Source organism: Mesoplodon mirus (genome assembly GCF_964341445.2).
Source record: "Mesoplodon mirus genome assembly, chromosome: 4".
In the NCBI taxonomy this organism is placed as follows: Eukaryota; Metazoa; Chordata; class Mammalia; order Artiodactyla; family Ziphiidae; genus Mesoplodon; species Mesoplodon mirus.
This window is the reverse complement of record NC_138979.1, coordinates 151,581,870-151,594,304: the sequence shown is the minus strand read 5'-3', so window position 1 is coordinate 151,594,304 and position 12,435 is coordinate 151,581,870.

Below are 12,435 nucleotides of genomic sequence, written 5' to 3'. Positions count from 1 at the left end.
AATTTTTGCTATCTGTAATTCTTCTGAAAATTCAGAGACTGGGGCTTGCTAAAGTAATGCATACAGAAGGGGCCTCCGGGCAGCTAAGATAATCAAAAGAACTTGGGGAAAGAGTGTCACACCCTCTGCTTTTCCTCCTGTGACTGCAGATGCCTTTTCCCATTAAGGGCAACCCCCAACCTGTGCTTCCCATCCCAGCCCTCAAGGTCTCAGCCCCTACAAATATCCCCTACCTCTACTAGATCATCTGTATCAGCATACAGACACGTTCTAGTATCTCCCGTCTCTAAAAAGCCAAAATCCAAGACAACCCAACAATAAAACTATACCCCCTTGACCCTACATCTCCCTCTATATCCTGTCCCATTTCTTTCCTCCCCTTCACAGCAAACCTTACATTGTCCACAGTCTTGGTCCACTTTCTCACCTGTCTTTCTCTACTCAGCCCATTTCAAGGGGTCTCCATACATCCACACCTCCATACCTCTGTACAGTTAACCTCCATGTCCCTAAATCTGATGGTCACCTCTCTGTTGTCATCTTACTAGTTCTCTCTGCAGCATTTCTACCCAGATTCTCACTCCTGTCATGTCACAACTTTTTTCTCTGGTCTTCCACTTTTCCTCTTACCTCACTGGCTGGTTGCACATTCTGAAGTTGAGTTGTTGGAGCACATAAGGGGTTTCCTGCATGTTGCTTGTTCCTCCTCTGTCCCCTCTAAGCTGTAGAGTGACCTAAACTGATCCTTTGTCTTCTCTAGCTTCACTCTCCTTAGGTAATCTTATCCAGGCCCACAGCCAGTTACTTCCAAATCTGTATTTCCAGCTCTGGTCTCTCCCCAGAACTCCTGATCTCTATATCCTAAGGCCAAGTCATCTCTACAGGGATGACTAGTTGACATCTCAAATTGAACATTCCCAAATAGAACTCGAGATTTTCTCCCTCAACCTGTTCCTCACCCAGTCTCCCCTGTGGAAACACCAAACACCCAACTGCTCAGGCTAAAAAGTTTAGAGGTTTCCTCACCTTCTCTTTTCTCATCCCCAACATCCAATCCATCAGCAAATCCTGTCAACTCTACCTTATCCAGAATCCATCCCTAGTCCAAGGCACCATCTTCCCTCTCCTGGGCCACCTCTGTAGCCTCTAACCGGCCTCCCAGCCTCCATTCTCCATCCCCCACTCCCAGCCCATTTTCCACACCATGGCCAGAGCAATCCTTTCAAACTAAATTGGATCATATTACTCCTTTGCCTAAGATCCTCCATCTGATTCCCATCCCAATTAGATAAAATCCCAACATCTGGCCACAACCTACAGAGCACAGACTGTCTGATCCCTGCTAACTCCCTCTCAATCACCCTCTGCCAGAGGGGGCTGCAGCGGCGTCGAAGGGCACAGGCCATGTTTGCCTTGTCATGGGGATATCCTCCGGGCCTAGTGCAGCAGGTACACAATAAATGTTTGTGAAACAATGAAGCAGTGGTTTAGTAAGACAAACTGACAGTTCTAGACTGGTAACAACAGCTCTGTACCTCAGGGTCCTGGCTTGAAAAGCCAGCACTGTAACCACCCTTCTTCCTGGTTTGCTGTGAGACCTAATGGAAAAAAATTTTCCAGCTCTAAAAATCCACCCAATTGTTCTTTAATGGGTACATGTTACAGTGTGCCGCGTGTGATGACATTTAGGGCTCCTCCTCGCTTTATTCTTCGTGTGCAGTGACACAAGACTCTTCAGTCTTCAAGCAAACCTTCCATTTGTGCTCTTTAGGTCTGCATCAGCCTGTGATTATCGGCCATGGTAAGGCATGTGTATGAAGGGAAAAAGCTGAGTGTGGAGGAGGAGATCATTACTCCCAAGTAAAGCAACAGCATCTGGGGAGGAAGCAGCACGTTCATCCAGAGTCAGTGGGCTCAGAGAAGTCACGTGAAAGAACACATGCCCCTGAAGGAGAAAGCGTGCTCTAAACCCACGGCCGGATCCACAAGAGGCCTGACTGCCCTGCTGCTGGCACAGTCTCAAGTTGATCCCCAGCTGTCCGAGCGTGTCACTGACTCTCTGCTTTTTGTTATTGTTTTCTTCTCCTGGAGGGTGTGTTTCATTTGGTTGTTTAACATTCTCACACATGGTTTGGTCTGCACTTGGAGAAGAGGGTGTAAAAATCACCAGTCAACCTGCAATCACGTCCCATGGTTTATGGAGAGTTGATACCTACTCATTTTTTCTCATCTTCCTTTCCATTGCCTGCTTTTTTCTTTTTTTCCTTCTGTAAATGTTTAAATCTGTGCCTCTAAAAAAGGGTGAGGGAGTGTTACAAAACAACAATATCAAAACAAATTTACCAAAAATTCTCAATATCAAATATCCCCTGATTATGTCGTAGACATATGAATATATGATATGTATACATTATATGTAGTATATATATCTTAAAATACTTGGCTTGTTCAAATCAGGATCCAAGCAAGGGCCACGCATTGCATTTGACTGATGTCTCTTTTTTAAACCTAAAGTTTCCCTTTCCCTCCTTTCTTCCCCCTTGTCATTTACTGAAGAATAGGGCATTGTTTCTATAGAGTTTCCTCCATTTTAAATTTTTCTGATGGAATCTCTGTAGGATTATTAAGCATATTCCTACTCCCCTGAACTTCCTATCAATCAAATGTTAGATTTAGAGGCTCAATCTGCTTTGGGTTTTGTTTTTTGGCAGGAGCACTTCATAGGTGGTGGTGTATATTCCCATCCAGGCGCCTGAGGACTAGATGTCTCTCGTAATGTTAACTACTGCTGATAATCATTGCCTAGATCCGTTATTCCATTAAGGTTTTGCAAGATGGTAAGATTCTAACTCTATCATTCCTTCTACATTTCTGACCTGGAATATTTCTATACAGAGAAGTTTTCCCTCATCAACCATTTGGGTTGCCCTGAAATACACTTTGAAAAAAATCACTGCCTGCCAGGAAAAAGAGGCAAACTCAAATGTACCAGCTGTACTGCTTGGTAAGAGTGTTCATCAGAGCGTCGGTGCACAAGGAGGGTGGAGTGACCAGTGGAAACGAGATGTGAGCCCCTCCTCTCCGGGGTCCTCATTATTTCTGCACAGATGATTCTGAGCTGGCTCATTGCTGAGCCTGTGGTAGTCTCCACTTCACAATTTAGCCTTATCTGCATGCTCCCCCATGCTGTTACTGAGCTTTGTCCTGACTCTGTAGGTCAGCCCTGAGGACAGGAACCTTACCTTATGCTTGAGTCCCTGATAGACCTCGCAAGGCACTGAGCCCTGCTTAGGCTATCAACAAATGACTGATGACCGTTTGTAAATCCAAGAAGATAAGTCATTTATTTTATCATTATCATAATCGTCCTCAAAAGCACTTCTGAAGTGTCTATCTGGTCACAGGGCTGTGTGGAATGACACAGTTCCACCCTTCAATAAGTTTTAAATCAGTGATGGACAACACCACCACAGATGGACATGAAGGAGCCAGATATCTGAACCAGCCCTAAATGAATACACAAAATACACAGATATATTCAGAAGGTAATATATTACTGCCAAATTGCCTTCCTGAAGGCTCATAACAGAGTATACTCTCCCATCAGTGTATGAGAATGCCTACTTCCCCACCCACTTGCTGAGATTAAACATGATCACTTCTCGGAATCTTTGCCAATTATATAGTGAAAGTGGAATCATATGTTCTAATTTATACTTCCAGTCAGTAGTGAGAATGAATACCCCTTCATCCTGGCCATTTGTGTTTCTCCTTTCGTGGTTAATTACCTATTCTTTTGCTCTAGGCGCTGTGGTCCCTTGTGCACTGCTGGATGGGGTGGATGCTAGATGTCACCACTCTGCAAGAAATCAGGGATGCTTTTGAAAAAATATCCATTGTAAAAATAAAAATAGAAAATACATGTTAGCAAGAAATGTTTCAAGAAAAATCATGCATAATCCTACTTTTTGGAGAGAATCGCTTTTAATAATTTAGTTATTTCCTTCCAGACTTCCTACACATATAATGATATGTGTTTTTTACACACGTGGGATCTTACTATCTTCAGCTTTCCTGTAATGTGTTTTCCTCATAGGAACTTTTGCAATTTCTTCAAAGAATTGAGGCAGGAGGTAGACGGGTCCCCCCGACCAGGGTAAGCAGTTGGAGATTTGTTCCCTGTGGACTGATACTCCAATTGTCCCTAGCAGGACAACTGAGAGAGGAGGCTGCACCCTGACCAGATAGAAGACAAGAGACCACGTATTTCTCACTCTCAAAGTCAAGGAAACCTTCCTGACTAGAAAGCTCCTTGGAGGTCAAAAAGGGAGGGGGTGCCACCCCATAGTAAGTGATGTCAACTACCCATAGGCCTCTTCGCTAGAATCCATCTTGGCTAAGAGATGCGCACGCACACATGGGAGGATCCTGAGACATACCAAATACGGACTCTGAACCAGGCAACTCAAAATGATTGGCCAAAGGAAACCAGGAAGAAATGCCCCATAAAAGTGATTCAAACTACCACGAGGGCACAACTCTCTCTCTGAGTCCACCTGTGTGTCTATCCACACATACTGTACTCTTTTTTTTCTAACAAACACTCCACTTGTTTCACTACTTTCCATCTTTGTGGGAATTTTTTTCTGCAAAGCCGAAGGGCCAGGGCCTTGTCAGTGACCACGGGTCTAGTGGCTAGGATTTGGTGTTCTCACTGCTGTGACCCGACCTCAGTCTCTGGCCAGGAACCGAAACCCTGCTTCAAGCTGCTTCAGGCAGAGGCCATCCGAGATCAGAATGCCAAATCAATAAGAGAAAGACAAATATAGAGTCCATTAATAGAAAAATAAGCAAAGGATATGAATAGGTAATGATCAAGTACTTAAGTTCATATTGTTTTTCTCCCACCAGGCTGGAGGTGAGGTTGGTGGGTCAGGAGTGGCTAAGGCAGATGGAACTCCTATCATAAGTACCTAAAAAGTGTTTTTAACAAGTTTAACTGGGATCTGGAAAGCATTTGGAGATTCTGAGCTAAAAGATGGACAAATAAATTTCATCAACTAAGAACGAATACTCGGACACCATCTGCCTTGATCTAGAATTTATGACAAGGTACTGTTATTTTTATTATCTGTGCTACTATAATATAGTTCCTTGAGTTGGGTGATGCGTTTGCTTGAAGAAACTCAATGCATTTCACATTATATTATTTCTGTGATAAATCAGAAAAGGGGAAGCACAAATGACCTATATGAAGAGGTATGCATCCTTACTGTTAATAGAAAGTATAAATTAGAATGAACATACAATTCCATTTTTCACTACCAGAGAATTGGCAAGGATTCAAAGGAATGGTAATGCCCAGGTGAGGGGTGAGCATTCTCATACACAGATGGAGGTAGCCTTGCTTTGGGGCTAGCCTTGGGCAGGAAATTCAGCAATCATAAGGAGTGTGCTCTTTGATGCAGCAATATCATTCACAGGGTTTATCCTAAGGAAAAGAGCAGTAGTTTGAGAGACAAGGTATGTATACAAGAAAATAGGGGACTGGGCAAAGACACTGTGACATATTCATACCACAGAATACCACAGGGCAATTAAAATCACGTTTTAGATGGGTACTGGCTGAGTTCACGATGTATTTCTCTCTGAAGGAGGGAAGCTGCTGACAAGGGTACACAGCACGACCTCATTTTGTTTGTACATAAATGCACACAAATGACTGAAAGGAGATTCCCCTAGTTATTAACAATGAGTTATCCTGAGTGATGAGATCATGGGCATTTATTTTTTTCTTTGTGTTTTCTAAGGTTTCTTTTTACACTGAACAAGGATTACTTATGTAAATTAGGCAGATGATATCATTAAAAATTATTTCCAGAAGAAATACAGGTTGATATGGGGCAACCACCAATAGACTTAAGACTTTGATTCTAAATAGCTCCAGTGTTCTGACACTGGCCAGTTGATGGGGGACAAGTGTCCCCCGCAAAGGTCCTAGGTGTGGGTGGCCATTTTTGTGCCAGGTTTCAGTGTGACCCGAGCTCTTTGGCCCCAGCACATTCCCCTTTTGCTCTGCTTAGGCCTCTGGGTTAGACACAGGAGAAGTAAAGGAAATGAGAACAAATCATTCTGCATAAGGACAAGGGAGGCCAAGGTGCAAAGCAAGTGGTGCAGGACACCAAGCCCCTTAGCATGGCTCGCCTAGATCACCTTGGGCACCACCCCACAGAGAGAAACTCAGAGGCAGAGAACAACTTTATGAACCCGCTGCCAGACACAGACTGCTCTGGAGACGTCCTGCAAAAACAAGGGCACAGTTCACCCTGTGCTCTCAGTCCCCTGAAACTGCTTGCTTTCTGCAAACTGAAACTTATTCAGAGGGAGGAGAGCTCAGTGGCAATGGGCTTGGAGGAGGCACATTTATTTTTCTTTCTTGGTATGAAAATTAGCTAGAGTTCCCTGGTGGCCTAGTGGTTAGGATTCCAGGCTTTCACTGCCGTGGCCCAGCTTCAGTCCTTGGTCAGAAAACTAAGATCCCACAAGCCATGCAGTGCAGCCAAAAAAAAAAAAAAAAAAAAAAGCTAGAGATCAAAATGCCATATGCCAAGTTCTAAGTGGGATGATTTGTATCTATGATGGAACTGAAGCTCAAAACAGAGGTAAAGATGGAAACACTGACATGGTTGGACAGGCTGAATCCTAGAAGAGGATGATGATTCAAATGTTATAGGACCCTGCAGCCCGAACAAAGGCGGAATAGAAAGGGTTTTGCAGCCCCTGGAAAAGGTTAAGAAATAAGATACCATCTTTCCCACATGAAGAAGTCCTCAATGCTCCCCTAGCCAACCCCACAGCCCAGCTCAACTGCACAAGGCCCCATCACCACACGATTTTCAGGTCTGAACCCTGTGAGAAACCCAGGAAGTATCCCCAGATACCCCCACTCCATCTCTGCCTATCCAGACCCCTCACATCTTCCAGAGCCGTCTCTATGCCCATCTCCCAATCCCTTGACCTGAGAGGCTCTCTCCTTTAAGCTCTACTGCAGAGTGTTTCTTGATTTCTGACTTCTAGCCTCCTTTTTGTGCATGTGTTTATCTTATTCTTCCGCTTCTGCGCAGAGGGCAACCTAAACAAAGACCATATGTGGTCCAGCTCTATGCCCACATATCAGGTGCGAGATAAGTATTTGCTGAATATTTTTTAAAATCAACTTTTTACTTTAGAACAGTTTTAAAGAAAAATTGCAAAGATATGATAGAGAATTCCTGTATCCCCACATCCAGTTTCTGATTGTTGGTACATTAAGGAACCCATATTGATACATTATTATTAACTATAGTCCATGCTTTATTAGGATTTCCTTAGTTTCTACATAATATCCTTTTTTTTGTTTCAGGATCCTATCCAGGATACTAGATTAGATTTAGACATCATGTGGCAATTTCTCAGACTTTCCTTGTTTTGTTTTGTTTTTAATTGAGATATAATTCACATACCATAAAATTCACTCTCTTAAAGTGTACAATTCAGTGATAGTCTATTGACAAAGTTGTGTAACCATTAGCACTATCTAATTCCAGGACATTTTCATCACCCCAAAAAGAAATCTTGTTAGCAGTCACTCCCCATTCCCTCCTCCCCTTAGTGTCTGGCAACCATTAATCTACCTTGTCTTTATGGATTTCCCTATTCTGGACATTTCTATCATTGTAATCATAGAATATGTTGCCTTTTGTGTCTGGCTTCCTTCACTTAGCATGATGTTTTCAGGCTTCATTCACCTTGTAGCATGAATTAGTACATCATTCCTTTTTATGGTTGTATAATATTCCATTGCATGGATATACCACATTTTTGTTTATTCATCAATTGTTGGTCATTTGGTTTGTTCCACTTTTTTGGCTATTATGAATGATGCTTCTTTGAACATCTGTGTACAAGTTTTTGTGTAAACATATGTTTTCAATTCTCTTGGGTATATATCTAAGAATGGAATTGCTAAGTCATATGGTATATGCTTAACTTTTTGAGGAACTGACAAGCAGTTTTCTAAAGTGGCTGCATCATTTTACATTCTCATCAGGAATGTTGTGAAGGTTCTGATTTCTCCACATTCTCATCAACACTTGTTCTTCTCTAACTTTTTGCTCATAGCCATCCTAGTGGGTGTGAAGTGGGATTTCACTGTGGGTTTGATTTGCATTTCCCTAATGACTAATAGAGTTGAGTGTTTTTTCATGTGCTTATTAGCCATTTGTATATCTTCTTTGGAGTAATGTCTATTCAAAGCTTATGCCGATTTTTAAATTGGATTATTTAGTTTTTATTGTCAAACTGTAAGAGTTCATTATATATTCTGAATACAAGACTTTTATTACATATAGGATTTGCAAATATTTCCTCCCATTCTGTGAATTGTGTTTTCACTTTTTTCTTTATAACAGCTTTATTGATATGTAATTCACATGCCATAAATTCATCATTAAAGTGTACAGTTCCATTTTTTTTAGTATATTCACAGAGTTGCTATACAATCACCACCCCATTTTCTTGATAGTTTTCTTTGAAGCACAGAGGTTATTAATTTTGATGAAGTCCAATCTATCAATTTTTTTCTTTGGTTGCTTATGTTTTTGGCATCATTCATATTTAAGAAACCATTGCCTAACCCAAGATCATGAAGGTTACACCTACATTTTAAGAGTTCTCTAGTTTTAGTCCTTACATTTAGGTTTATGGCCCATTTGAGTTAAAGCTTATATACAGTGTAAGGTAGGAATCCAACTTCATTCTTTTACATAGGAATATCCAGTTGTCCCAGCACTGTTCATTGAGAAGACTATTCTTTCCCCATTGAATTGTCCTGGCACACTTGTCGAAAATCAGTTGGCCATAAATGTATGGGTTTATTTCTGGACTCAATTCTATTCCATTGATCTAAATGTCTATTCTTATACCAGTACTAAACAGCCTTGATTTCTGTAGCTCTGTAGTAAGTATGAAATCAGAATGTGTTAGCCCTCCAACTGTTTTTCTCTCCAAGACTGTGTTGGCTATCTGACTATTACATTTTCATATTAACTGTAAGAAAATTAAAGTAAGAAACTTCAAACTGTCTTCTAAAGTGGCTGCATCATTCTGACTCTGCAATGAATAAGAGTTCCTGTTGTTCTGAATCCTCATCAGCATTTGGTATTGTCAGTTTAGCCATTCTAATAAGTGTGTAGTGGTATCTCATTGCTTTTGTGTGTGTGTGTGTGTGTGTGTGTGTGTGTGTGTGTGGTACGCAGGCCTCTCACTGTTATGGCCTCTCCCGTTGCGGAGCACAGGCTCCGGACGCGCAGGCTCAGCGGCCATGGCTCACGGGCCTAGCTGCTCTGCGGCATGTGGGATCTTCCCGGACCGGGGCATGAACCCGTGTCCCCTGCATCAGCAGGCTGACTCTCAACCACTGCGCTACCAGGGAAGCCCCTCATTGCCTTTTTAACTTCCATTCCCTAATGACAAATAACGTAGAGCATCTCTTCATATGTTTGTTTGTCCTGAGTATATGTTTTTTGATGAGGTGTCTGTTCATAACTTTTGCCCATTTTTTGACTGGAGTGTTTGTTTTCTTGTTGTTTTTAAGAGTTCTTTGTATATTTTGCATACAAGTCCTCTATCGGATACATGCTTTGTAAATATTTTCCCCCAGCCTGTAGCTTGTCCTTTTGTTCTCTTACTTGAATATTTTGAATTAAAAAACCCCTCTTGGTAAGCTTTAACAATGCACCTGCTTAAAAACCATTAAAGGGTACCCATTCAAGACTGCTGCTTTGTGAATTACAAAAAGGGACTCCACCTGGAAAGATCCAGAATGAGGTGAAGATATGCATTTGGATCTCATTCCCCATCCACTTCCTTCACTGGTGCCTTTGTGCAAGACAAAAACTGCACAATCACACTGGAACAACCCACATTGATCTTAAGTGTATCCATAATAGACTTATAGAACCCTCCATGATAGGGCTCTTGCTTATTCTCCAGCCACATCTCATCCTTCTACCCTTCCTCTCTACAGCCTCAAAAGCCTTATCTCAGCAACCTGAAGGAGCTTTGTGTCCAGCCTCAAGACTTTCATATGTTTCTTCTGCCAGTGTGGCGGGCTGACTTTTCAGATGACCCCCAGTGATCCTTACCTCCTAGTGTTCATGGCCTTGGTGGTCCTCTTCCCTTGTGAGTGGGCTAGACCTTGTGACTTGCTGCTAGTGAATAAAGTAGAGCAAAAGTGATGAAAAAAAAAGTGATGGAATATCACTTCCAACATTAGGTTGTAAGTGACTAACTTCTGTCTTGCTTGCACATTCTCTCTTCCTCTCTCACTTGTTCACGCTAATGAAGCCAACTGACATGTTGCAAGCTCCTTCTGGAGAGACTCGTGTGGCAAATAACTAAGAAAGGCCTTGGGCCAATAGCTTAAGAGGAGCTGAGGCCTCAGTCCAACAGCCTGCGAGGAACTCAGCCCTGCCAATAACCACCTGAGTCATACTGGAAGCAGATGAGGCCTCTCTTTTGCAACATTCATCATCATTGCAATTAGTTCATTATCTGAGTATTCATTTCCTATCTGTCTTCCCCAAGACTGTCAGTTCCAAGTCAGAGCTGGCTATATTTTTTCCATACTGAATTCCCAGGACCAAAAAAGGGTGCCTAACACAGAGTGGAGATATAGTAACTGTAGAATGAAAAAATGAATCAACAGTTGAAGGAATTAATAAATGAAGTACACTGAAGCCTCATAGGTCAGAAAGGAGGCAGGAAAAAAAAAAAGCCCAGTGCCCTAGTAAAGACAGTTATAAAAGTCCCACAATTCCCAGGGTTTATTTTTTTAAATATCAGAAACAAACAAACCCAAAAATCAAAAATCAAACCATGTCAACATGTTCTAGATAAAAATTTGTTACGACAGTGTGTAACCAAATGCTCTACGTAAATAAAAAGTCCAAGAAGGGTTCATTCATAGTCCAGGATTTCCCCCCCCTTTTTTTCTCCCCCCTTCTTTTTTTTTTCCTTTTCTTTTTCTTTTTTCCCCCCCTCAGGATTTTGATTTTTAAAAACTTTCCAGTTTTAACAGGAATAACCGGAATTGACCTGGAACATAAAGGATGAGAGTGAAGACAGAGTGCCTGTTGAACAGAAGCTGCCCCACAGGATCGACAGGCTGGAGCTGCTGTTCCTCTGCTCTTGATATTAAATCTGGGAAAAAGCATCCAGTTTCTTCTGTTAAACGAAATTTTAGCTAAATGCAGAAAGGAGGATTTTTGAAGTTTGGGGATAAACCTGTGGCCACAGAAAGGTAAATTCAGACCAGTTATTTTAGTTGGCGAAACTCCTATGGGAATTTTTGTTTTTGTTTTTTTGCGGTACGCGGGCCTCTCACCACTGTGGTCTCTCCCGCTGTGGAGCACAGGCTCCGGACACGCAGGCTCAGCGGCCATGGCTCACGGGCCCAGACGCTCTGCGGCATGTGGGATCTTCCCAGACCGGGGCACGAACCCAGGTCCCCTGCATCGGCAGGCGGACTCTCAACCACTGTGCCACCAGGGAAGCCCCCTATAGGGCTTTCTAAATGATGATACTATATAATCAGCAGCCAACGAAAGGGTTTCATCAGCGGGTCCTAAGCTTCACTGCCGACCAAATAATATCCAACTCACTCCCTGGTGGGGCATGTGGAGGCTCGGCTGACCTTTGCAGCCCGCTCTTCTTCTGCTCCCCCTCACACACCCATGGCTCTTGCCTTCCTCGGTCACAGGGCACACCTTTTCATCTCTGTGCCTTTGCACATGGTCTTCCTCTGACTGGCGGTCCCCCTTTAGTGCCACCAGTCCCTGCAACACCAGATTCAAATCTCAATGCTCCCGATTCCCCCAGAAGTGAGGGCTCTACTGATCTGTCTCAAAGGGCACTTGGATTTACCTCTTTAATGGCCTCTAACACATTCAATGTTGTATCATTAGCAGGCATGTGTTTTACTGATCCTCTCTACTACTCAGACCAGAGGATATGGTCTCTGTCTTGATGACCTTTTTTCCTTACATTTCCCAGCACAAAGCTTTGAATGGAGCAGGGGCTTGAAACATATGTGTTGTTAAATGAATAAATGAAAAAAATGAATGAAACATATATGCTAAAAGGCTTTTAAATGAGTCAGATGTACTTTATATCCCAATGCCAATAATAATATAGCCATAGAAAGAGATTTTTTTTTTTTGCGGTACGGGGGCCTCTCACTGTTGTGGCCTCTCCCGTTGCGGAGCACAGGCTCCGGACGCGCAGGCTCAGCGGCCATGGCTCACGGGCCCAGCTGCTCTGCGGCATGTGGGATCTTTCCGGACCAGGGCATGAACCCGTGTCCCCTGCATCAGCAGGCGGACTCTCAACCACTGC